Source organism: Oryctolagus cuniculus, chromosome 17, assembly GCF_051225735.1.
Source record: "Oryctolagus cuniculus isolate XC-2025 breed Fujian yellow rabbit chromosome 17, ASM5122573v1, whole genome shotgun sequence".
Taxonomy (NCBI): domain Eukaryota; kingdom Metazoa; phylum Chordata; class Mammalia; order Lagomorpha; family Leporidae; genus Oryctolagus; species Oryctolagus cuniculus.
Window position 1 is genome coordinate 33,464,498 of NC_142883.1, and position 24,485 is coordinate 33,488,982.

The following is a 24,485-nucleotide window of genomic DNA, read 5'->3' on the forward strand; positions in this document are numbered from 1 at the left end:
GGAGGCTGGGGTGCCAGAGTTGTGGGGCAGTGGGTTAAGCTGCTGCCTGCAGTGCTGGCATACCATCTCAGCTGCTCTGCTTCTGATCCAGCTCCCTGCTAATGTGGCTAAGAAAGTAGCAGATTACGCAGGTGCCTGGACCCCTGCCATCCACATGGGAGACCCAGATGGAGTTCTGGGCTCCTGGCTTCAGCCTGGCCCAGCCCTGGCTATTGTGGCCATTTGGGGAGTGAACCAGCAGATGGAGGATCTCCCCCGACCCCTCTATCTGTAACCTTGACTTTCAAATAAATAAAATATATTTTTTTAAATAAAGGAGGCTAGGGGCCAGGATTGTGGCTTGCAACACCCACATCCTATATGGGAGTGCCAGTTTAAGTCTTGGCTACTACACTTCCGATCCAGCTCCCTACTAATGCGCCTAGGAAAGCAGCAGAACAAGGTACAATTTTTTCGGCCCCTGCACTGGCAGGGGACACTTGGAAGAAGCTCCTAGCTACTGGCTTTGGATTCTCTCTCTTTTTGCTTCTGCCACTGTCTCTCAGTAATCTTAAAAAAAAAAAAATCAACTTAAAAAAAAAGTGGTCACAGTCACTCAACCAGGTGCCTAAAGGAGAAAGGGGACCTAGCCTAGGTCCCCAGACTCCCCGAGCTGCCTGAATTCCACTCCGCGGCGGACTCTGCTGCCTTTCCTTTCTGGGAAGGGAGAGTCCCGCGCCCCTCTCCTCCAGAGAAGGCTCTAAGCCTGCTTGGCCAGAGTGCTCACCGAGGGCCTGCGTGGGCCAAGACCAGCGCGTGGACAAAGCTGTTCTTTGCGGTCTTCATCCTTCTCCAAAGAAGCTTACACTGTGCAGCGGCAGGAGGCTAAGCCCTAGGACGACCTCTTCCCCGGAGTCCCGAGCAAGAAGGCACAGCGGTGTCCGGCTGTGAGTTTACCAGCCACGCGGCACCTGTGCCGGAAACGCTCTCTGATGGGGGAGGGGATGTTCCCACCGGGGGCCACTGGGAGACGCTGACTGAGGGGCTCTAGAAAGAAGCTCCCACTCTCTCCCATATGGGATGCCAGTGCTTCAGGCCAGGGCATTAACCTGTTGCGCCACAGCGCCAGCCCCCCCCCCCTTTTTCATATAAGAAAATAAAGAAACCCTGGGCACTTCACTCCTTGGACCTGGGGTGAGCTGCAGCTCCCAGGGCTCATGCTACAGGAACACCCACTGAACACCATCAGACAGCACCATGCTAAGTGTTATGCCATGCACACAGGCATGCGCACACACGGGGCATGCACCTGTGCTCACACACTGGACTTCTGCAGCAAGCAGAGGTCGTCCTCCATCATTCTTCACCTGCACGCCCGGCCATCTTTGTTTTCAGGGCGTGCTCCCCTGGAGTCCTCTCCCAACAGCTTGGCACAGCCCTTGATAATTCCATCAAGATTTTTTTTTAATCTAATGGGCATACGTGCCTCTGACATATGCTCTTTCGTTTCTGGAGAGTAGAAAGGAAGAGGAAGAACCACTCCTGTTTTACAAGAAGGGGAAACCATGGCAGGTGGGTTTAAAGAGGGGGCTTTCCTGATCGCTGTCCGTGGCTCCCCTGGGAGGCCAGCAGCCCCGGGCATGGATCTGGCACCCCAAGCCATCTAAGCCCCCAGGGGACTGTGTGCAATGCACCAGACATCCCTTCAGCCCTGAGCCTTTGCTCAATGACTGATTCTTCTCCCTACAACAAGGTGAGCTTGCCTGACCCGCCCTGCCTGTCCAAGAAAGAGCGAGGCATCGCCTGCAGCAGGAGGAAATCCCAGGCCAGACTGGGCCTTCTGTTCTGAGCCTGCAGCGTGGACAGTCACCACTGTCCTAAGGAATTAGCATGGATTGCTTTTGCAACAGAAAGCACAACTCAAACCGGGTTAAGCAATAAAAAGAATGTATCCGTCGGTGCAAAACCGACAGTCACCACTGTCCTAAGGAATTAGCATGGATTGCTTTTGCAACAGAAAGCACAACTCAAACCGGGTTAAGCAATAAAAAGAATGTATCCATCGGTACAAAACCAAGTTCCAGGTGGGGTGGGCTTCATGCAGTGGTCTCTTTCTGTCCCCCACTCTGCCCTCAGTGGTGTCAACCTCATCTGAAGACTCAGTCCCTAGGGTTGCTATGTGGTTGCCAGCAGCAACCACCACGGCCGCACCTTTGTTCACTCTGAGGAGAGAGCTGGCTGCTGTCCTGGATCGTTCTCATGGGAGAGAGGAGCAGCCGGGACTAGAACCAGCACCCATATGGGATGCTGGTGCTGCGGGAGGAGGATTGACCCATTGTGCCACGGCGCCGGCCCCTAAAATGAGTATTTTTAAAGATAAATGTAAAAATTAAACCAAAGAAAATGCTGCGTTCCGGGCTCAGCTCTGGCCTTGGCGCTCTGACTCTTTCTGAAGCAGAGCCTGGGTATCTGCATTTTCGGAAGCACTGCAACAGTAAGACCACTTGGGCTTTCAGATCAACCGCTCTAAATAAAGAGCACTCAGTGCACATCCTAGCGGATGCCTCAGGGTGCTTCTCTTAGCCAGCCCTTTCTGATGGGAGCTGATGGGTTTAAGGACTCAGCTGCTGTTAGGGGTTGGTACGTTGTCGTGACGCACACTTAGGGATGGGTCATCCAGCTCACAAGTAATGAATGACTCTTTACTAGTGGAATTTCAGACTTTGAAACAGGCAAATAGACGCACGCCTGCTGTGATACCTCTCCACCATGGAACTTCCCATGTGCACACCACCTGCCTGCCCGTAGACCGCACAAATATGATACACACTAAGGTGTCAGAAGGAAGAGCCAACACACATATCGGATGTGAGGAATTTGAGAGCATGCAACCCTTTTAGGGAAAACATATGCAAACGTTTTCAGTGTCAAGTCTCGCAATGAGACGTGCTCTTCATGCTGGGATAAAAGAATCAAGAAATTTGAGTTTGTCATGGAAACGCTGACAGGGCTTCAGCCGAAGGCTGCTCGCAGGTGCAGCTGAGAGCCGTGCAGCCTCCAGCGGCTTATTTACATCCTGGCCGGTGGAGGGAGAGCTATTTCTAGTTGCCCCGCTACCGAAGAGTCAGCTGGCCTTCTGGGGACCTGGGGTTCTTACCAAGAAGGGGACGGTGTCTCTCCTGGCGGAGAGTTTCCAGATGTCTGGAGTGGGGAATGGGGGGGGGGCTTGTCTTAGGATCTGTTTCACCTCCTGGAGGGAGTGGAGAGAGGAATGAGGTCAAGAAAACAGAAAGGAAGGAGGGGAGAAGGGGGAACGTGTTGATTCCAAGTGCCGGACAAACCCGAGGGATGCCAGGAATCATCTTCGTGTCTTGGTCCCCACAGGCTGGAACCCAGTGAAGTGCCCAAGGTTACCTCTCTGTCAGGGAGAAGGAACAGGCTGGTGGCCCGGGTGGGCCCTTAGCAGCAGGTGCCCAGGTGGACCAGGTAGCAGGTGGGGTAAGGCTTGGGGATGCTTCCTCCGACCCCACTGCTTTTGCTGATGCGAAGAGGAGCAGGAAACGCAGGTCTTTGCCTGCCAAGCCCCGGGAAAGCTGGGGAGGGGCTCCCCAGGACAGGCTGCGTGGCCACGGCCCTTGGTCCTGCTGAGGGAGAGCTGAGCCCACCGCAGAGCCTGGGCTGCAGGCGGGCCTTGCTGGAGGGTGGGCACCAGGTCCTTGAAGGTACAGGTTTTCCATTTCTTCCCACCTGGGCGCAGGAGGCCCAGCAGGAGCCAGAGCCGGCATCAGCTGCTTTAGGGCCTAAGAGACTGGGGAAGGAGGTAAGGAACCGGAAAATGTTAAAGTCCTGTCAGGGAGAAATTTACCTTCAGTGGGGAAAGTGTAGTCCCAGAGGGGCTCCCAACCCAATCCGAGGGGGGCGACAAGAGCCCTGCACGCAAGGAGTCCAAGAACGACGGAGCAGGAAGCGGGCATCCTGCACACCCTCCAGGAGCACAGAGCATACAGGAAGACTCTGGCCACAGACCCCCGCCAACCTCGGAAAATGCAGCGCCCCCTCTGCCCGGGGCCGAGGCAAGAATTAGGTAGGAAGAGCCGGAGCCCCCACAGCCTCATCCTGCACATCCACCCAGAAGCGCCTCCTATCAGCCCTGCCTGTTCCTATGGGCTTGCTTAGGCTCCCACTGTGGCTCTGCAACCCGGGGCCCAGCGCTGCTCCCCACCCGCGTCTCTCCTAGGCAGCCCGGGCCCCGCCTCTCTCCGCACCGGGAGCCTCGCGAGCCCGGGAGACATTCCAGGGCTGGCTCTGACTCTGAGTGTGCTGCTCAGTGCGCCGGGCGGCCGATCACAGCCGACAGTCTCCCTGCTCCCTCGGAGGTGTTGATAGTAACAGCGGCGAGACGCTGCCAAGTTGGCAGGAGCGCCGAGCGCCTGTGCACTGCGCACGGAGGGGGCGGGGCGCCGTGAGCCGCCTGGGGGCTGGGCCCAGTCTGGTTATCTTGACGTGGATAGGGCTAGGGGGTGGAGGACTCGGATGCTTGGGGCAGGGGATGCAGGATGAGGCACCTGGGAGGCACCCGGTTGGTGCGGGGGACCTTTTGGTTGGGCCTGAAGCCACCAGCTCCTGTGGCCTCCGAGCAGGCTGGAGAGTCTCTTTTGCGCCTGCTGTTAATGAGATGGCAGGGGAGTCTCCACGCTAGAATGGACCTGGAGTAAGGCATTCTGGAGTTCTGAAGCGGCTTCTTCTCAATGCAAGGGACCTCCGGGGGCATCTGGGAGGGCGCCCAGATGTCAGTGGACTGCACCTGGGCCCCCCGGGCAAGGCTTCCACTTCCTGGAGCTTCAGATGATCATCAGTGGGCCTGCTTCCGAGCTTCGTGTGAGGATTCAAGAGGGAACTCGCAGCCGACTGCGTGCGCTTCCCACATGGCTGACACTGCGATCAGAGCTTCTTACCCCTGTGAGTTCAGGCCTCAGTATTCCCATTTTATAAATGAAATAACTAAAGCATAGCGAGGTTAAGTCACTTACCCAAGGTCACAGTGCTAGTGAGTAGCAAAGGTCAGGTTGGAATCCAGTCATGTCGTGCCTAAGCCGTTGTTCTCAGCCCTGGCACAAACTGCCTTCAAGGGTAAATTAATTAACTTATTTTTATTTGAAAGGGAGAGAGAGGGAATATCTCCCGTCTGCTGGTTCAGTCCAAATCCTGCAACCGGGACTGGGTAAGGCTGAAGCCAGGAGCCAGGAACTCAACCCAGGTCTCCCACACGGGTGGCTGGGACCCAAGCACCTGAGCCATCACCTGCTGCCCCCCAGAGTGCGAATCAGCAGGAAGCTGGAATCTGAAGCGGAGCAGGGGCTTGAGTGCAGGTGCTCTGAGATGGCTGTGGGCATTGCACAGTGTGCGTGAACTGCTGCAGACACCTGCCCCTAGAACAAATGTTTAACAAATGCTAGCTGCTGCCAAGACGTCCCCTGAGCAGTTCGAGACAGGCGTCCTAGGCTCCTGACAGGGACCCCAGGGACTGCGTGGGGCCCCAACGTCTTCCCTTCCACTACTTGGTCCAGCACAGTGGCTGGGGAAACGCCCCTCAGAGCAGGCGTGCTTGGCCTTCCCTGCTTCTTTGCTCCTTCCAGCCCCTCCTTCCCAGGGTGGAGCCGAGGAATTCTCAGCTTCCTCCAGTGAACCTCAGCCTGCAAAGAAAACATTGCCTGCTGTGTCGCTGCCAGTTCCTCTCTGGTGACAGCCACAACCCATTTGCCTAGCGCCAGCCCCAGCCTGGACTGTGAGTAGAGCTGGGAGCCTGGGCTGGACCCCAGTGCCCTGTTGGAGGACCTGGGCCAGCCACCTCAAGTCTAGGCCTTGGGGCCACTCAAAGTGCAAGGCCCAGCTCAGCTGGTTTCTTGACCCTTTTGGCTGTAAGAACTGTAATTGAAGGTTGGTTTGTCACATTTGTAGGCTCTTTCTAGGGTGGAAAATCTATTGTATTGACATGTTCCCATATTTAAGGGCTCCATTAACACAGGCTTGCAAGTTAGTAACCAGCTTTATAAGCCCATTAAACTGCTACTGGCCACCTTTGCCGCTTGCACAGTGCCAGGCCGCTTCTTGGGTGGCCAGAGCTGCCTGCTGTCAGCCAGGAGAAAGCCAAATCCAGGAACCTGGATTTCTGACTGCTTCCCAGGCCCGAGTTCCTCCCCAGGATGGGTCAGCATCATCCTTTAGTGCTGGGGGAAAGGCATTGTGGTGTGGCATATCAGGTGGGGTTGGGAGCTGGGATGGAAACCCTGCGTGGATAACTCAGAAGGAAATGGAATATGCTAAATACTATGCTTAGAGACACAGAAAGCAGGGATACAATGTCTCCTAATCAGAAATGTATATTTCAAATGTGTTCATTTGAAAGGCACAGTTACAGAGAAAGAGGGAGAAACACAGAGAGAGATCTTCCATCCACTAGATCACTCCCCAAATGATCACAATGGCCGGGACTGAGCTCAGACCAAAGCCAGGAGCCTGGAACTCCAGCTGGGTCTTCACGTAGGTGGCAGGGGTCCAGGCATTGGGGCCATCTTCCTCTGCTTTCCCAGGAGCATTAGCAGGGAGCTGCATTGGAAGCAGAACAGCTGGGACTCCAGTCAGAGATCATATGGTATGTTGGCATTGCAGGTGGCATCTTAACTCACTGTGGCACAATGACAGCCCCCAGAGACTTTTAATTAAAGTAATATTCAGCACTGTGGCATAATGGGCTAAGCCTCTGCCTGCGGCACTGGCATCCCATTTGGGTTCTGGTTCAAGTCCTGGTTGCTCCCTTCCAGTCTAACTTTCCGCTAAAGGCCTGGGAAAGCAGTAGGAGATGGCCCAAGTGCTTGGACCCCTGCACCCACGTGGGAGCCCCAGAAGAAGCTCCTGGCTCCTGGCTTCAGATCAGCCCAGCTCTGACCGTTGCAGCCATTTGGTGAGTAAACCAAAGGATGGAAGATCTCTTTCTCTTTCTGCCTCTCTTTCTGTGTGTAACTCTGCCTCTCAAATAAAAATAAATCTTTTAAAAAAATAAAGTAATATTCAGGGGCTGGCACTGTGGCATAATGGCCTACAATATCGGCATCCCATATGGACGCCGGTTCAAGTTCCAGGTGCTCCACTTCTGATCCAGCTCCCTGCTAATGCACCTGTGAAAAGCAGCAGCAGATGGTCCAAAGGCTTGGATTCCTGTACCCACTTGGAGAAAGCTCCTGGCTCCTGGCTCAGCCCTGGCCGTTGTGGCCATTTGGAAAGTGAACCAGCAGATGGAAGATCTCTGTCTCTCCCTCTCTCTCTGTAATTCTGCCTTTGAAATGAATAAATAAAAATATTTTAAAAACACAAAGGAATATTCAGTCCCCAGGCATTAGCTGGAACATGGTGGCCATAGTAGTCTGCTTTTTCATTGCTGTGATAAACTACTGGAGGCAGGTTACTTTATAAAGAAAAGAGGTTTACTTTGCCTCACGGTTTTGGAGGTGCAAGGTCCAGGGTCCTCATCTGGTGATGTCCCAAAGCAGCACAGGACATCACATGACAAGACACAGCACAGGTGTTTCTGTGTCTGTGTGTCTCTCCCTCTGCTATAAAGCCATCAGGATTCCATCATGGGAGCTATACTCTAACAGTCTGAATTAGAAAGGCCTCACTTTTTTTTAAAGATTTATTTATTTATTCGAAAGTCAGAGTTACACAGAGAGAGGAGAGGCAGAGAGAGAGAGAGAGAGAGAGAGAGAGAGAGAGAGAGAGAAGTCTTCCATTCAATGGTGCACTCCTCAATTGGCTGCAAATGCCAGAGCTCCGCCGATCCAAAGCCAGGAGCCAGGAGCTTCTTCTAGGTCTCCCATGCAGGTGCAGGGGCCCAAGGACTTGGGCCATCTTCTACTGCTTTCCCAGGCCACAGCAGAGAGCTGGATTGGAAGTGGAGCAGCTAGGTCTTGAACTGGCGCCCATATGGGATGCCAGTGCTTCAGGCCAGGGTGTTAACCCGCTGTGCCACAGCGCCGGCCCCAACTTTTTTTTAAAAGATTTATTTATTTATTTGAAAGTCGGGGTTTCACAGAGAGAAGAGAGGCAGAAAGAGAGAGAGAGAGAGAGAGAGAGGTCTTCTATCCGCTGGTTCACTCTTCAATTGGCTGCAATGGTCAGAGCTGTATCGATTCGAAGCCAGAATGCTGGCACAGCAGGTGAAGGCTTTACCCATGATGCCACAGCGCTGGCCCCAAGGCCTCACTTCTAAACACCATGCTGAATTTACTTTCTACCTTCTGAATACCTCACAGTGGGGGTTACAATTCGATGCATGAAGACTTAGAGGACACTGGAATCATGTCCCAGCCATAGCAGGGGTCAGTCGTTATGAACAGGGAGGCCTGTCTAGACCCAACAACTCCTTTGCCCCATGCTGACTACCCAACCAGCACTTGAGACCTCTTAGGCATGGGTGCACTCTCCGCCTGGCTCAGGCAGCTGGAGGGGAAACTGAGGCAGCAAAGCAAAGGAGAATTCCCTTGGTGTTGCAGGGCACATCCAGAGGCGGTGCCATCACCACCCAGGTCCTCTTCCAGTCGACCTACTGGCACATGTCTGTCCTTAGGGTAATGCACGAGGGTCCTCGTTCCTTGCACCCACAAAGGTATTTACCAGACTGTGAGGGGCCACTTAGTGATGAGAAGGTGTCTGGTGGGTGGGGATAATGGGGAGACCCCAAAGCATGGGACACAACTGCCTTCCTCCCACTGCTGATTCTGCTTGGTGCCAAGTACCATCAGGAGGACACGCATTTAGGAGACAAGCAAAGGGCCAGAGGTCAGGCCCATCCTCAGAGGGTGAGAGAGGAAAGGCAAGGGCAACAGTTGAAGGGTGCAGGCACCAGTCTGCCTGTGAGAGAAACCCATGGCACCAGGGGGAAGGGGGCTGCCAGGACAGGAGGGCTGCCTGGGCGGGGTGGCAGAAGAGGGTAGGCTCCCCGGCCCTGGACCTCCTTGGATAGGGCATACGGCAGGCCAGCACAGAGGCAGGGGTGTGCCCGAGATGACCTGCAAGAGCTCCGTCTCTCTGGAGGCCTCTGAAGGAAGCCAGAATGGGCCAGCAGAAGTGGGTCGAGGTTCGATTTTCCTGAAGAAGCCCTGAGCTGGAGGCAGATGCATTGACTCTTTATTTATTTATGAGGCTATCGATTATAATGCAGCTTTTCCACAGGATCGGAGGTGGCTCGAGCTGGGAGCAGAAGCCGCCTGCCAGTTCACTTGTTTTGCCCTGGAGACGTCAGGCACTCAGCGAGGCCGCCTCCCGGCCCATTCTCTCCTCTCCCTGTCCCTTCTGCAGGCCTTCCTTCTGTGCTCGGTGTGGGTGCAGGGCTCCAGGACTCCAGGAGCCCCCCTGGTTTCCTCTTTTCTCAGGTCTGGCTGTTTCAGGTTTCTTCTGGTATTTAGGGCACATTCTAACACCCAGATGCTGAGGGCCCAGGCGGTGCCTAACCTGAGCACAGACGACAGGTTTCTGAACCGGAAGGGCCCCTCAGGTTTTCCTAGCAAGGCTCTTTTGTTTCTCTGAGGAGGAACGGAGGCCAAGTCGCACACAGTGCGAGGCCCCACCTGGACAAGAATGGGGGCTCCTGATTCCTCCAGGTGACAGGTGAGCCTTGCCACTGTGCCGTGCTGCCCACTCCTCCTCCTCACGCGGGCCTGGGGTGCGCCCGGACTAGGAGTCACCCCCGGGGACCCTTGCTCTCTGTTTGTGTTCTCCCAGCACGGTCTTTCTCAGTTTGGTCTTTTGCCTGATGAATTCTTTGCTCTCAGTGTGTCCCACTCCCAAAGAACATGGAAGAGGTACCATCTGCCCCATAGGAAGAGAGATCATGACCATGAGCCCGATCAGCCTTGCCCTTCGTCCCCTCTCTCCTCCAACACTCCCGTCAGCCGCCTTTCCTGGGGCCTCTCCCAGCTGTCGTGCCCCAACACCAGCCTTCTGGTGAGCAGAGAGGCCATGTCCATGAGGCCTTGTGAAAGGAAATGGCTCTTCTCCCTTGGCCCTAATTCCGGGAGGAAGCAGAAATAGTCCTTAACAGATGGGCAGGAGCTAGGATGCAGGCCAGCACTGCACCAAGCTCCAAGGACTGGCTTCTCAACTTCAGAGACCCTGAAATGTGGCCTACCAGCACGTGGCTCTAAAGGCAAAGGTCATCGCCTGGGGCTATGCAGGCGCTTTTCCCTATCCAGATTTCCTGTGTCACTCTACCTCTCCTTGTGTGCCTTGGACACTCAGTGCTCTGAGATTTAACCCCAACTTTCTCTCCTCTTTCCTTCTCTATCACAGGCTAAGCTGCAGCCAAAGAGAATCCCCTACAAGTGCTGCATCTTCTCCCTTTGCCCCTGTTGTTCTACAACATCCTGCCTTCCTGCCCAACACAAGTAGAAAATTCCTGTTATATGCTACCCACCCTGATCATACAAGAGTCCTTCTTGTTGTGGTGCGGTAGGTTAAGCTGCTTTTTGGGACGTCCGTGTGCCATGTCAGATTGCCTGGTTTGAGCAAGTACTTGCACCCCTGCCACCCACATGGGAGACCTGGAGGGAGTTCCTGGCTCCTGGCTTCAGCATGGATCAGTGTTGGCTGTTGCAGGCATCTAGGGCATGAAACAGTGGATGGAAGATCTCTCTCTTCTTCTCTTTCTTTTTGTCACTCTGCCTTTCAAGTGGATGAAAATAAATAACTAAACTTTTTGTTTTTTAAAAAAGGCAAGTTTCGGGGCCAGCACTGTGGCATAATGGGTAAGGCTGCTGCCTGCAATGCCGGCATCCCATGTGGACGCCAGTTCGAGTTCCAGCTGCTCCATTTCCGATCCAGCTCTCTGCTATGACTTGGAAAAGCAGTAGAAGATGGCCCAAGTCCTTGGGTCCCTGCACCCACATGTAAGATCCGGAAAAAGCTCCTGGCTCCTGGCTTTGGATTGGCACAGCTCTGGCCATTGCAACCAACTGGGGAGTGAACCAGTGGATGGAAGACCTGTCTCTCTCTCTCCCTTTGCCTTTCTGTAACTCTGCCTTCAAATAAATAAATAAATCTTTAAAAAAAAAAATACAAGTTTGGGGCCAGTGTTGTGGCATAGTGGTTAAAGCCACTGCCTGTGACACCAGTCTCTCATATGGGCTCCAGTTTGTATCCCGGATGCTCCGCTTTAGATCCAGCTCCCTGCTAATGGCCTGGGACAAGCAGTGCAAGATGGCACAACTACCTGGGCCCTTGCGCCCACATGGGAGACCTGGAAGAAGCCAGGCCCAGCCCCAGCCATTGTGGCCATCTGGGGAGAAAACCAGCAGATGGAGGATGGATCTCTCTCTCTGTCTCTGTGTGTAACTTTTTCAAATAAATAGTTTTTTTTTTTTTTTGTAAAAAGGCAAGTTTGTTTTGATGCAAAAAGGTTTGAAGCCCATGCTTTTCCAGAATATGCATTTTCATGAACTTTTTGAAGACCCTGTCACAGAAGCTCATGTTTGCTGAGCACCTACTAAATGCCAGACTCTGCTTATTCTTCCAAGTAACCTCAGAACTCTCCCCCTGAGGGTTACACAACTGGTAAGTTGCAAAGACAGATTTGAACCCAAGCGTGGTCCCTGGAACCTCTCTCACAAGCCACTGTACTATATTGCTTCTCATCAAACAGCTGCCTTTTCCAGCATGACGTCTGTCTTCCCTAGGATTTGAATCCTTTGTGATTTTTACTGTAACTACTTAAATCCAACCCCTTAACTTCCTTACTAGACTATGGGCTCTTCAAATGTATGGGCCAGGTCATACTCTGTCCCCAGCACCAGGCCCAGTGCCAGCACAGGCAGGGATCCATCAAATGGGTTTTGAAAGAAGGAATGAGCACACGAGTGAATGGGTTTGAATCGTGGCAGGCCTGAAGTCCGCCCACAGTGGGACAGGGAGTTGGAACTTGCTTCTCTGAATGCCCGCAGCCTCCCATTTCCTTTGTCAGCACGCCCCGGGAGACGCAGTGAATGGAAGTGGTTCACAGATGAGCGCGAACGGGAACGCAAGCCCCTCCGGGTCAGTAATTACAGAGTCTCTTCGTGCCGGCTGCATGCTGGGGACCGTGTTTTCAACCCTCCAGGTTGAGAGCTACAGGTATTACTGTGCACTTTGTATGCTCTGACATGCTTGTGAAAGGAAAACAGAGAGGAGGGTTATTAACCTCTGAGCAGTGCAGGGCCTGGCCCAAGAGCAGGGCCCCCAGCATGGATCTAAGCATCAAGACACAGGCACACCTTTAGAGGAGCAGAGGGGAATCCAGCCACTGCGTGTGCGCAGACCCCCCCCCCCACACACACACAGAGCAGCCCGTGGCAGGGTGGTCTCGGAGTGGGTTAAGGACAGTGTGAACCCACCAGGAGCCTTTCCAAGTTGGGAGGGAGTAGGAGGAATAGGACTCCTGAGGTGGAAGGCACCGAGCAGAGGACCTGAAGTGGGGCCTCCTCAGCGAGGGGTGTGTGTGTGTGTGTGTGTGTGCATGTGCGCCCACATTCACACTCACTTGAGTGTATCAGCAGCAGCGAGAGGGCCCTAAATGGGACTCTGCTCCTTCCAGGGCCCTGAAATGCCTGGTGAACCCACTGCATCCACAGTCCTGTCCAAGATTCGGTTTCTCTGGTCCAAGTTTAGCACAGCTCCCGGGGTCATGACGGGGAAGGAGGCTGCAGCTCTGCCTTGATGCAGACCCAGCTCTGCTGAGAGAAGGCCGACTCCCACCCAGCCACTAACTGCTGCCCACAACTGCATCTTCTCTCCTACCCGAACAGAGCAGCAGCCCGAACGTTTGCCACTATATGGTATTTTACTCAGACCCTTACATATTCAAAGCCATTCACACTGGTTACCTCATTTTCTCCCATTCTTTTTAAAGTAATGTTAATTTATTTTCATTTATTTGAAAGGCAGAGTGACAGAAAGAGAGAGGGGGAGAGGGAGAGGAGAAGAGAGAATAAGAGAGAGAGGGAGAGGGAGACAGAGAGAGAGAGAGAGAGAGAGGGAGAGATGGGGGAGAGAGAGAGGGAGAGAGAAAGAGAGAGAGAGAGGAAGAGGTGGGGGGAGAGAGATCTTCCATCTGCTGGTTTACTCCCCTAATGCCCATAATTGCCAGGGCTGGGCCAGGCCAAAGCCAGAAACCTGGAACTTGGATTAGTCACCTACGTGGGTAGCAGCCACCCTGACTCGTCCCAGGCGCTCCAATGCGGGATGCAAGCATCTATGCAGCATCTTGACTGCTGCACCACTTGCCAGTCCCAGAGTCCTGTTACCAGGGATGAGGAACAGAAGCCCGGAGAGACCGTATGAGTTGTTTTGGGTCACACAGCACCTTACCAATGGAGCCTTAAGGACCCCGCTCTAGCCCTCTGACCCCAAGTTCTTTCCCTTCTCTAGTTGCAGGTTTCTCTGTGCACCCCACCCCCATCTCCTCTAAGGAAACCTCCACAGAGAAGCTCACACTTCACCAGTAGCAGGCTCACTGATGCTCCCGGTGCTGGGCAAGCAAGAACTCATATCAGCTTCTCCTTACTCTCTCCTCCTCTCCTCCTCCTCCTCACCACCACCACCACCAGGAAGAAGCTCACTTCCAGCAAGAGTCCTCAAGACAGCTCTTTCTGGAAATGTTGGGGTAAATGGGTGCAATCCTGGGAGGGCAGCCAGTGCTATTTGCACTCTCCAGGAAGCAGGAAGGTCCCCGGAAGTGGCCTGTGCAGACCGGGAGTAGGGCTGAAAACAGAGCAGTAGGTTACACGTTTCCCTTTGCTCATCTCCCAGCCTGGAACCTAATGGTGCTGGGTGGCCCTCTCCTTGCATGCATCTAGTTTGGCCCTACCCTCCACCTGGAATTTTGTCTATCTGGCTTGAAGGTGTCAGACATTGATTCATTTATTGAACAAACACCTGTTGATGGATGACTATGTATCCTTTGCTTGAGGTGCTAGAGAAACCATGAGGAACATGACAGGCAAGTTTTCAATCAGTCTGGAAAAGCATGCAGTGTTTTTGGGGTGCAGTGGGGTACGGCAGGATAGAGAAGAAACAGCAGCTCAGAGGAGGAGGGTGGCTGGAAAGACCTCCCAGAGAAGAGACGCATCTAAGTTGAGGCTGCAAAGATGAGAGAGTAGTAAGCAGGCCAAGAGGAGAAGGAGTGTTCCAGGCACAGGGAACAGCATGTGTGAAGGCCCGGGGGCTAGAGACACAAGGAAGGAACTGAAGAAGTGTGCACAGCTGGAGTGCGGCCTGCAAGGGGCAGAGGAGGTGGGAGGCGGCGAGGGATGAGGCTGCCCTGAGTCATGGAAGGCTTGAGAACCATGGTGAGTAGAGAGCATTTTGTCCTAAAGACAGTGATAGGCCACATGACACGCTCAGATCTGGGTGTGAGAAAGGTATGTTCTGCTTTGTGTGGAGTGGTACCGTGCAATAGGGACACAAGGAGAGCTACAAATGGGAGCCATTTTCTATTAGTCATATAAAAAATGTAAAAGAGGCACAGGCTTTTAGCCTAGTAGTTAAGATGCCCGTGTCCTACATCGGGATTCTTGGGTTTGAGACCTGGCTCTGGCTGCTGAATCCAGCTTCCCCTAATGCACATCCTGGGAGGTGGCAGTGACATTCAAGTACGTGGGTCCCTGCCACCCACGTGGGAGCCCTGGACTGAGTTCCTGGCTTCTGGCTTTGGCCCAGCCTAGCCCCTATTTTTGTGGACATTTGAGGAGTGAACCAGAAGATGGGAGTTTTTTCTTTTATCTCTATCTACCTATCTCTAAATTAAATATAATTTATTTAAAAATTTATAAACAAATGAAATTCATTTTCTAAATTTATTTGACAGGTAGAGTTATAGACAGCGAGAGAGAGAGACAGAGAGAAAGGTCTTCCTTCCATTGGTTCACTCCCCAATGGCCGCCACGGCCGGTGCTGCACCAAGCACTTGGGCCATCCTCCACTGCCTTCCCGGGCCACAGCAGAAAGCTGGACTGGAAGAGGAGCAACAGGGACTAGAACCCAGTGCCCATATGGATGCCAGCGCCGCAGGCAGAGGATTAACCAAGTGAGCCACAGTGCCGGCCCCTGAAATTCATTTTGATTATATATTTTATTTAACCCAATATATTAAAATATCACAACATATGATCAATAAACATTAAGATATTTAAGAAATGGTAAAAAGATTACGAATCAGGTCTTTTGATGAGTTTGTCCCTGTTTGTACTGATTGACAGTTTCTTCCCCAAAATTGTGCTTAACAACCCCACTATCACCAGCCCCCTTGGGTTTTGCCTCTTGGAGCCTCCTCCAGGCCATGTGGCTGGAGGTCTCTGACTTAAATAAATCTTGCTTTTAAATAAAAAAAAAAAAAAAGATACTTAAAAAATAGTAAGCCTTCAAAATCTGGTGTGCTTTTTTTATACTTACAACACATTTCCAATTAGATCCAACATCTTTCAAGTGCTCAATAGCCACATGTGGGGACAGGCATTTGGCATAGCAGTTAAACTGCCATCGGGGACACCTGCATCCCATATCGGAGTGTCTGATTTGAGGCCCAGTTATTTTGCTTCTGATCCAGCTTCTTGCTAATGCACATCCTGAGAGGTGGCAGATGGCGGCCCAAATACTCGAGTCCCTGCTATCCACATGGGAGACCCAGACTGAGTTCTGGGCTCCTGACCATGGTCTAGCATAGTCCTGGCTGCTGTAGGCATTTGGAGAGTAAACCAGCAGAAGAAAGATCTCTGTCTGTCTCTCTCCCTTTCAAACAAAGTGAAAATAAATAAACACCTTAAAAAAAAAATGAGCCACATGTGGCTCATGGTTAATGTGCTGGCTGATGCAGGGATACAGAATGCATTTGAGGGGAGCAATAATGGTGGTTAGGGGACCTGTGGTGGAGCTGTTGTAGTTCACCTGCAGGATGATGGTTTGGGATAAAGACAGACCCTGGGCCGGCGCCGCAGCTCACTAGGCTAATCCTCCACCTGCGGCACCGGCACACTGGGTTCTAGTTCTGGTTGGGGCACCGGATTCTGTCCCGGTTGCTCCTCTTCCAGTCCAGCTCTCTGCTGTGGCCCGGGAGTGCAGTGGAGGATGGCCCAAGTGCTTGGGCCCTGTACCTGCATGGGAGATCAGAAGGAAGCACCTGTCTCCTGGCTTTGGATCGGCGCAGGGTGCCGGCTGTGGCTGCCATTTGGGGGGTGAACCAACAGAAAGAAGACCTTTCTCTCTGTCTCTCTCTCACTGTCTAACTCTGCCTGTCAAAAACAAAACAAAACAAGACAGACCCATTTCAGAGACATGACTGCCAGGCTTCTGCCTTAAGCAAAGAGCTGGACCCTGGGGCTGCTTTTGGATGGCGGCGTCAGGAAGAGAAGCAGCCTGGAGTGGACCTGGAAGGGTCGGGAATGAGTTGTTTTGGACATGCTGCATTTGGGGTGCTCACGAGGCATCCAGGGAACAGCTGCAGTTCAACACCTTGTTCTCCCTTCCAGTGTTCTGACTGGACACGTGGCCACTCAGAAGGAAGACCTTAGTAGTCAGTCCCTCTTACCGTCACATATGGCCTTAAGCAGCCTAAGCAGCCCTCCTGGATCCCAAGGAGAAAGAGGGGTGTGGTGAATAACAGGGTCCCCAGCCCCTGACACAGTGGTCGTCACTTCATGCCTCTGGACTCTGTTGTCTAAAACAAACTTCATCTTCTCTAAGCCACTTTACTTGAGGATTCCCTTTACTCCTAGCTGGAAATAATTCTAGTGAGCATAGTAACTGAATGGAGACGTCCACTGGGCAGTTAGATCTGATGCGTCCAAAGTGGAGGGGAGAGAGCCTGGCCAGCTGTGTTTGGATTTGGAAGTTACCAGTCCATGCTTGCTCACGGAAGCCATAGCAACAGACGAGATCACTATGGGAGCAGAGAAAAGGATCTAGAACAGAACTCTCGGGAACACCAACACTGAGAGCAGGAGCAGGGGAAGAGGAGCCAGGCAAGGAGGCCGAGCAGTCAGAGAGCAGCAAAGGAAGCAGGAGGGGCTGTGCACAGGAGCCCTGGGAGGTGAGAGCCCCAGGAGGTGCGCTCAGCAGTTGAGGACAGCCATCTCCACCTGCATCTGTGCGTATGGATGGCACCTAGAGCCTGAAAAACCAACTTAGAGTCCTACTGCTGCCCCGAATCGCAGCAAAGGCTCTCCTGGCCACCCTCCCACTCGGAGCCCTTCAGTGGATCATTTCTTGGTAAAGTCCTAGCTCCTTAGCCCATGCTTCGGGCTCCTCCAACGCCTGGCCCTGGCTCTTCCGTCCAGCCTGTCCCTCCCCAGCACGCGGCGTCCCTGCCAGCCCTGGCTTCCCACCCTTCCCAGCCTTGGCTCCTGTGCTGCTCTCTCACTGAAGAAGCCTCCCGCTTTGTCCTTTTGCTTTTGTTTTTCAAAATCCAGCCCACTCTTCAAGATCTACGTCATGCACCAGCTCTTCTGCTCCCAGATTCTCCCCAACAGACTAATTGCCCTCACCCTGAGCTCCCAGAGCGTTCTGTTCGGTCTCGATCACAGCCCTCGTTAGAGCTGGCTGTGTACACGTGTGCCTCCCCAGGTACGCCGTAGTGTGCAGAAGCCCGAGGCTGCTGCGGGCCACACATCCCTGTCTCCCTTGGTGCCTTCCACCGAGCTTGTTACAGAAGGTTATGAAATGCTTATGGATTCATGGAATTGTTGTCCCTCCACAGTCCCCAAGTAATAGTGGTCTTTGCCTTTTTTTGTTTAGGTGATGGAGGATGCCACCAAAATAGAGAATCTTGCTTACAGGAAAACAGATAAGGCATTGAATGTGAATCCAGATGCTCAAGGAAATAACCCCAGTCTGAGTTTCCCCTGATCCAAGCAAGTTTTATCATCCGAACACTCCAAGAACCACCTTATGAATGGAAAAGCAACAGAAAAAAAGGAATGAAACTGAAGCTTGGTTTGTTAAAGAGATGAACAAATTGACAAATCTTTAGCTAAACTGACCAAGAAAAAGAGAGAAAAGACTCCAGTTACTAAAATCAGGAATGAGAGGATGTTACTACAAACTTTAAGGAAGTAAAAATGATTATAATACTATAAATAACTAAATGCCCGGGGCCAGCACTGTGGCATAGCGGGTAAACCGCCGCCTGCAATGCCAGCATCCCATATGGGCACCAGTTCGAGTCCTGGCTGCTCCACTTCCGATCCAGCTCTCTGCTATGGCCTGGGATAGCAGTAGAAGATGGCCCAAATCCTTGGGCCCCTGCACCCGCGTGGGAGACCTGGAAGAAGCTCCTTGCTCCCGGTTTCAGATGAGCACAGCTCCAGCTGTTGCGGCCATTTGAGGAGTGAACCAGCAGATAGAAGACCGCTCTCTCTTTCTGCCTCTCCTTCTCTCTCTGTGTAACTCTGACTTTCAAGTAAATAAGTAAATCTTTAAAAAAAAAAATAACTAAATGCCCAAGAATTAGGTAACTAGATAAAAACAAATTCTGTGAAAGACACAAACTACTAGAACTACCTCAAGAAACACAAAATATGAACAGACCTACAACAAGTAAAGTAGTTGTACTAGTATTTTTTTAAACTACCACAAAGTTAGTTCCAGGCCCAGATGCCTTTATTAGTGAATTCCACTAAATTATTAAATGAAAACCAATCCTCTACACTTTCAAAAAAAAAAAAAAAAAGAATATGAAGAAACACTTTCAAATTAATTTCTTGAGTTCAATAGCTCAGATACCAAAATCAGTCAAAAACATCACAAGAAAACTATGCATCAACATTGTTTATGAGTATAGAAGCAAAATCCCCAACAAAATACTAGCAATATCAACACAGCAATATACAAAAAGGATTTTTTTTTTTTTTTTTTTGGACAGGCAGAGTGGACAGTGAGAGAGAGAGACAGAGAGAAAGGTCTTCCTTTTTTCTGTTGGTTCACCCTCCAATGGCCACTGCGGCCGGTGCACCACGCTGATCGAAGCCAGGAGCCAGGTGCTTCCTTCTGATCTCCCATGCGGGTGCAGGGCCCAAGCACCTGGGCCATCCTCCACTGCTTTCCCGGGCCACAGCAGAGAGCTGGCCTGGAAGAGGGGCAACTGGGACAGAATCCAGCGCCCTGACCGGGACTAGAACCCAGTATGCCGGCGCCGCAGGCGGAGGATTAGCCTAGTGAGCCGCAGTGCCGGCCCAAAAAGGATTATACATCATAACCAAGCAGGATTTATCTCAGGAATGCAAGAATGATTTAATGCTTAAAATCAATGTAATATACCATATTAATAAAGGACAAAAACCACATGACCATCTCAACAGATGCAAAACAAGCAACTGACAAATCCAACACATTAATGATTAAAAACACTCAGTAAGCTAGGAATAGAATTGAACTTCCTCAACTTGATAAAAACTCAACATCTAACAGTCTACATTTTTGGTGGAAGACTAAAAGCTTTCTCCTAAGATCAGGAATCAGAAAAAGATGACTGCTCCCATTGCTGCTGTTCAACACTATACTGAAGTTCTAGCTAGGACAATCAGGAAAGAAAAAGGAATAAAAGGTACCCATATTGGGAAGGAAGAAGTAAAACCCACTCTCTGCATGGATTACATGACCTTGTATAGAGAAAATTCTAAGAATACATGTGCACTGCTAGGAATTAATGAACAAATTCAGCAAGGTTACTGGATACATAATATGAAACACTATACAAAAATCAAATGTATTTTTATGCCCTAGCAATGAATCATGTTCAGATTTGAACATGAAATTAAAACATTTCAATCTATGATAGTATCAAAAAGAATTAAATACTTGGGAATATATTTATTAGAAGACGGACAAGACATGCATACCAAAAATTTTAAGATATTAAGGGGCCAGAGCTGTGGGGTAGTGGATAAAAACCTTTAAAAAAAAAAACCCACAACTAATAAAAAGGCAAATAACAATTTAAAAAAGGCAAAGGGTCTGAATAGACAGTTTTCTAAAGAAGACTTGCAAACAGACAATAAATGCATAAGAAAAGATGCTCAACATAAATTATTAAGAAAATGCAAATGAAAACCACAATGAGATATCACTTCACAGCTGCTTAGGCTAAGTATAATGAAACTGACCAACAATAATAAGCATTGGCAAGGATATGGGGAAATTGTAAGCCTAATAAAATGGTGTGGCAATTTCATGAAAGGTTGGCATAGAGTTGCCATAAAACCCAACAGTTCCACACCTAAGTATATACCCAAGAGAAACGAAATCATATATCCCCAAAAAGTCTTGTTTATGCATGCTCCTAGCAGGAGTTTTCATAATAGCTAAAAAGTAGAAACAACCCCAGTGTCCATCAACTGATGGATAAATAAAATGTTGTAAAACTCATGCAATAGAATATCAATTGGCTGTTAAAAGTCAGGATCAGGCTGAAGTCCTGATTCATGCTATTACATGAATGAGTCTTGAAAATATTATACCAAGTGAAATAAGTCAATCATAAAATACCATATATTTTATTGTATGGTATAGATTTTGGTTTTTGTTGTTGTTGTTGTTGTTGTTTTTGTTTTGACAGGCAGAGTGGACAGTGAGAGAGACAGATAGAAACGTCTTCCTTTTTGCCGTTGGCTCACCCCCCAATGGCCGCCACAACTGGCGCGCTGCGGCCAGCGCACTGCACTGATCCGAAGCCATGAGCCAGGTGCTTCTCCTGGTCTCCCATGGGGTGCAGGGCCCAAGCACTTGGGCCATCCTCCACTGCCTTCCTGGGCCACAGCAGAGAGCTGGCCTGGAAGAGGGGCAACCGGGACAGAATACGGCGCCCCAACCGGGACTAGAACCCGGTGTGCCGGCACCGGTAGGTGGAGGATTAGCCTAGTGAGCCGCAGCGCCGGCCTATATGATATAGTTTTATGAAATATCCAGAATAGGAAAATCTACAGAGACAGAACGTAAATTAGTGGGAATCGGGGATGGAAGTGAGAGTGACTGCAAATGGGTATGGGGTTTCTCTTTAGGACAATGAAGTGTTCTCAAAGTAGATATTCACAGCTCTGCAAACATACAAAAACCCACTGAATTGTGTACTTCAAAAAGGTGAATTTTATGATATGTGAATTATATCTCAGTAAAGTTGTAAATATAAAAATACAGCTACTTTATTACGTTGAAATGCGACATGGGTGTCCATTTTCCTAGTGAGAAGATTCAAAACGTTCCTTGTAGGCCGGTGCCGTGGCTCACTAGGCTAATCCTCTGCCTTGCGGCGCCAGCACACCGGGTTCTAGTCCCAGTTGGGGCGCCGGATTCTGTCCCGGTTGCCCCTCTTCCAGGCCAGCTCTCTGCTGTGGCCCAGGAAGGCAGTGGAGGATGGCCCAAGTGCTTGGGCCCTGCACCCCATGGGAGACCAGGAGAAGCACCTGGCTCCTGGCTTCCGATCAGCGCGATGCGCCGGCAGCAGCGCACCAGCCGCGGCGGCCATTGGAGGGTGAACCAACGGCAAAAGGAAGACCTTTCTCTCTGTCTCTCTCTCTGTCCACTCTGCCTGTCCAAAAAACAAACAAACAAACAAAAAAGTTCCTTGTTAGCATGATGAATAAACCACATTCTACCTGATAAAGTTTTCCTTCAAAATTATCCTCACAAAGGGAGGCAAAATTGTACAGATTTCATATGTTCAGGCTCCCCCACCATTCCCCACTTCCCTCTGAGAGACCGAGGGGGGAGAACCTGGTCTACATTTTGTGACAGTGGGGACCAGGACCTTTCTCTCACATGATTTTTGTCTCCTGCTCTGGAGTATATTTATTTGCAGCTCCTGCCTGCCTAGCGCCAATTCTCCTTGTTATCTTGTGGGTTCCCCTTCTGTCAGCTGCTCCTCCCTCACCCTCAGGTCTGTCGATCTTTCCAGGGCTGTAAGGTGGATGGACATATGTCTCAGTTTGTGCAATCAGATCCCCTTCACCAGGAATTTGAGTTGAGAGTGGAAGATTCAAGGAAAAGGCAGATGATTGGCCTTCTTGGGATGCCCCAAGGAAGTTGTTCCATGGTTGCTGTTAGCTGGATCAGGAGAGTTAGTCATTCTGGTCTTGTTGTTTTGTTTTCGTTTTGTTTCTTGTGTCCAAGAACCCTAACTTGGTCTTTTCAGATATACAAGGGCTGAACAATTCCGTATCATTGTCTTGATTCTCTCACAGCAGAGACAAGCTTCCTCAGGGTTTTCAGAACATGGAGGAAGGAGACTCCTAACTTACCAGGTCATGGCATGAACAAAGTACTTCCATGGGTGCATCTCTTTGGTTCCTTCTTGGTGATCATTTGTTTTAAATGATCCATTGAACCTCAACTAAATCCAGGCACACAGTTTCTTGGGGGAATACAAACATGAAAAAATTCATATCGCCATTCTAAGAAACTCATTTGGTGTGAACTTGGAGTGGATCAGAGAAAAGGAGCAGCAAAAGAGGACATTTAAACCTGCCTAGACGTAGAGACTCCCAGCTGGAGAGATTTCTCTGGCCCAGAAGGTATCCTTTGTGACAGGCATTGAAATAGATTACCCAGGCCGGCGCCGCGGCTCACTAGGCTAATCCTCCGCCTTGCGGTGCCGGCACACCGGGTTCTAGTCCCGGTCGGGGTGCCGGATTCTGTCCCGGTTGCCCCTCTTCCAGGCCAGCTCTCTGCTGTGGCCAGGGAGTGCAGTGGAGGATGGCCCAAGTGCTTGGGCCCTGCACCCCATGGGAGACCAGGAAAAGCACCTGGCTCCTGGCTCCTGCCATCGGATCAGCGCGGTGCACCGGCCGCAGCGTGCTGGCCGCAGTGGCCATTGGAGGGTGAACCAACAGCAAAGGAAGACCTTTCTCTCTGTCTCTCTCACTGTCCACTCTGCCTGTCAAAAAAAAAAAAAAAAATAGATTACCCAGTCCTATCTTTGCTGATGAAGAAATTCAGATTCTGAGCGATAAAGCCAAAATTGATGAGCAGCCAAATTGGGCTCCAGGCTTCTTCCTCATTCCCAGTTCAGTCATTTCACTAGTTTGTAGTCACATGGCTGCCCCAGGCTAGCCCCACCAGGTTTCAGGGAGTATGGGGAGGAGGAGGGACAATAGTCGGGCCTTGGTAAATAGTTGCCTAGGGAAATATGTCCTACAAGGCCACCTGAGAAATCAGCAAAGAATTGGGGCAGATTCCAGTGGTTTTAGTCACTTGTTCTGTACCTTGGGTTTTCCTAGATTTTGCATTCAGTGTGTGTATGTCCCAGACTTCTCCAATTTCTTGGATTCCTTGAAGCAGATCAGTAACTAAAGGGCTTGGCAAAATGACCTCTGCCACTTCTATGGTCTCTTTCCCGCAGGTAATCCAGTCAGCTGGAGTTAGATTGTTTTCACCTATAAGGATATCGGTCAGATACCCTAAGCGGAACGTGAGGAGGAAGTCAGTTCAGAAATCAGGGCTGGACTTTCCCCAGGGCTGACAATGATTTATTTTAGCTGGAAACTTGTTGGGGGCAGGAAGGGCCCAGTGTAAATAGCAGGCATTGCAGGGAGTGTGTGTGTGTCGGGGGGACCTGGACATTGTTCTTGTGGGTGGAAGAAGACAAGGAGTGTTCTACCAAACTCTATTTCAGCCATGAATGGGCACAACCAGTTTAACCAAAATATACATAGACCTGCTCATGTTTCAGTAACAGTGCTAGGCCCAGCAGCCCACATGATCCTGGCCAGCAAGGAACTGCAGGCAAACACAGAGTTAAATGAAAATGCATGAAAAACTCCTGGCACAGTGACTGGTCCATGTAAGTGACTAATAAAAGGTAGCAGCACCACCATTTCTCTCTCAGACTTGTTTCCCTTCCTTGGATTTCGTATCTCACTTCACGGCCCGTCACCCACGCCCAAGTCCAAGCTCCAGGGGAGCCTCCCCTTACTTCCCACGGTGCTGTCGTCATCCATCTCCTGGCTGCGTTCACACAAGGCTGATGCATGTAATAGGAAGTGGTCAGTGATAAGCCCGGGTCTCATAGGGCGCAGGACAGGGATATGCATCCCCTTGGGCTTCAGGGAAGGCTTTGCAGGGGACACTCAAGCCAAGGTGTTAGGAAAGAAATCGACAAGCCTCAACAGGCAAGAGAAGCACATGCGCAAAGGGGTGGAAGCTGGGTACAGGGGAACAGCAGTCGACGGTGTTCCTAGAGTAGGAAGCGTGAGATGGGAAGGAAGGGCAGTGAGGTATATGTGTGTGGGGGAGGGGTAGATAAGTTACAGCAAAGGGCCTAGTCTCTGCTCTGAGCAAAATGAAGGGAAGTGCTAGGGGAGACCTCATTTACAATATATCACTGTAGTGTAGATTTAGAAGAGCCAAGAACAGACCGGGATCCAACTGGAAGAGATGATGAGAGCCTGCAAGGGCTCTGTGAGAATGAAAGGCACGGTTTGTTAACGCAGCCAGGAGAT

The 24,485-nt window shown here is 51.0% G+C and overlaps 1 long non-coding RNA gene across 1 annotated transcript in view; it reads right to left on the reverse strand.

The window, feature by feature from the left end:
- The window catches only part of LOC149121171 (uncharacterized), a 41,759-nt gene that overhangs the window by 14,178 nt on the left and 3,096 nt on the right, over nt 1-24,485 (reverse strand). The window lies entirely within an intron of this gene.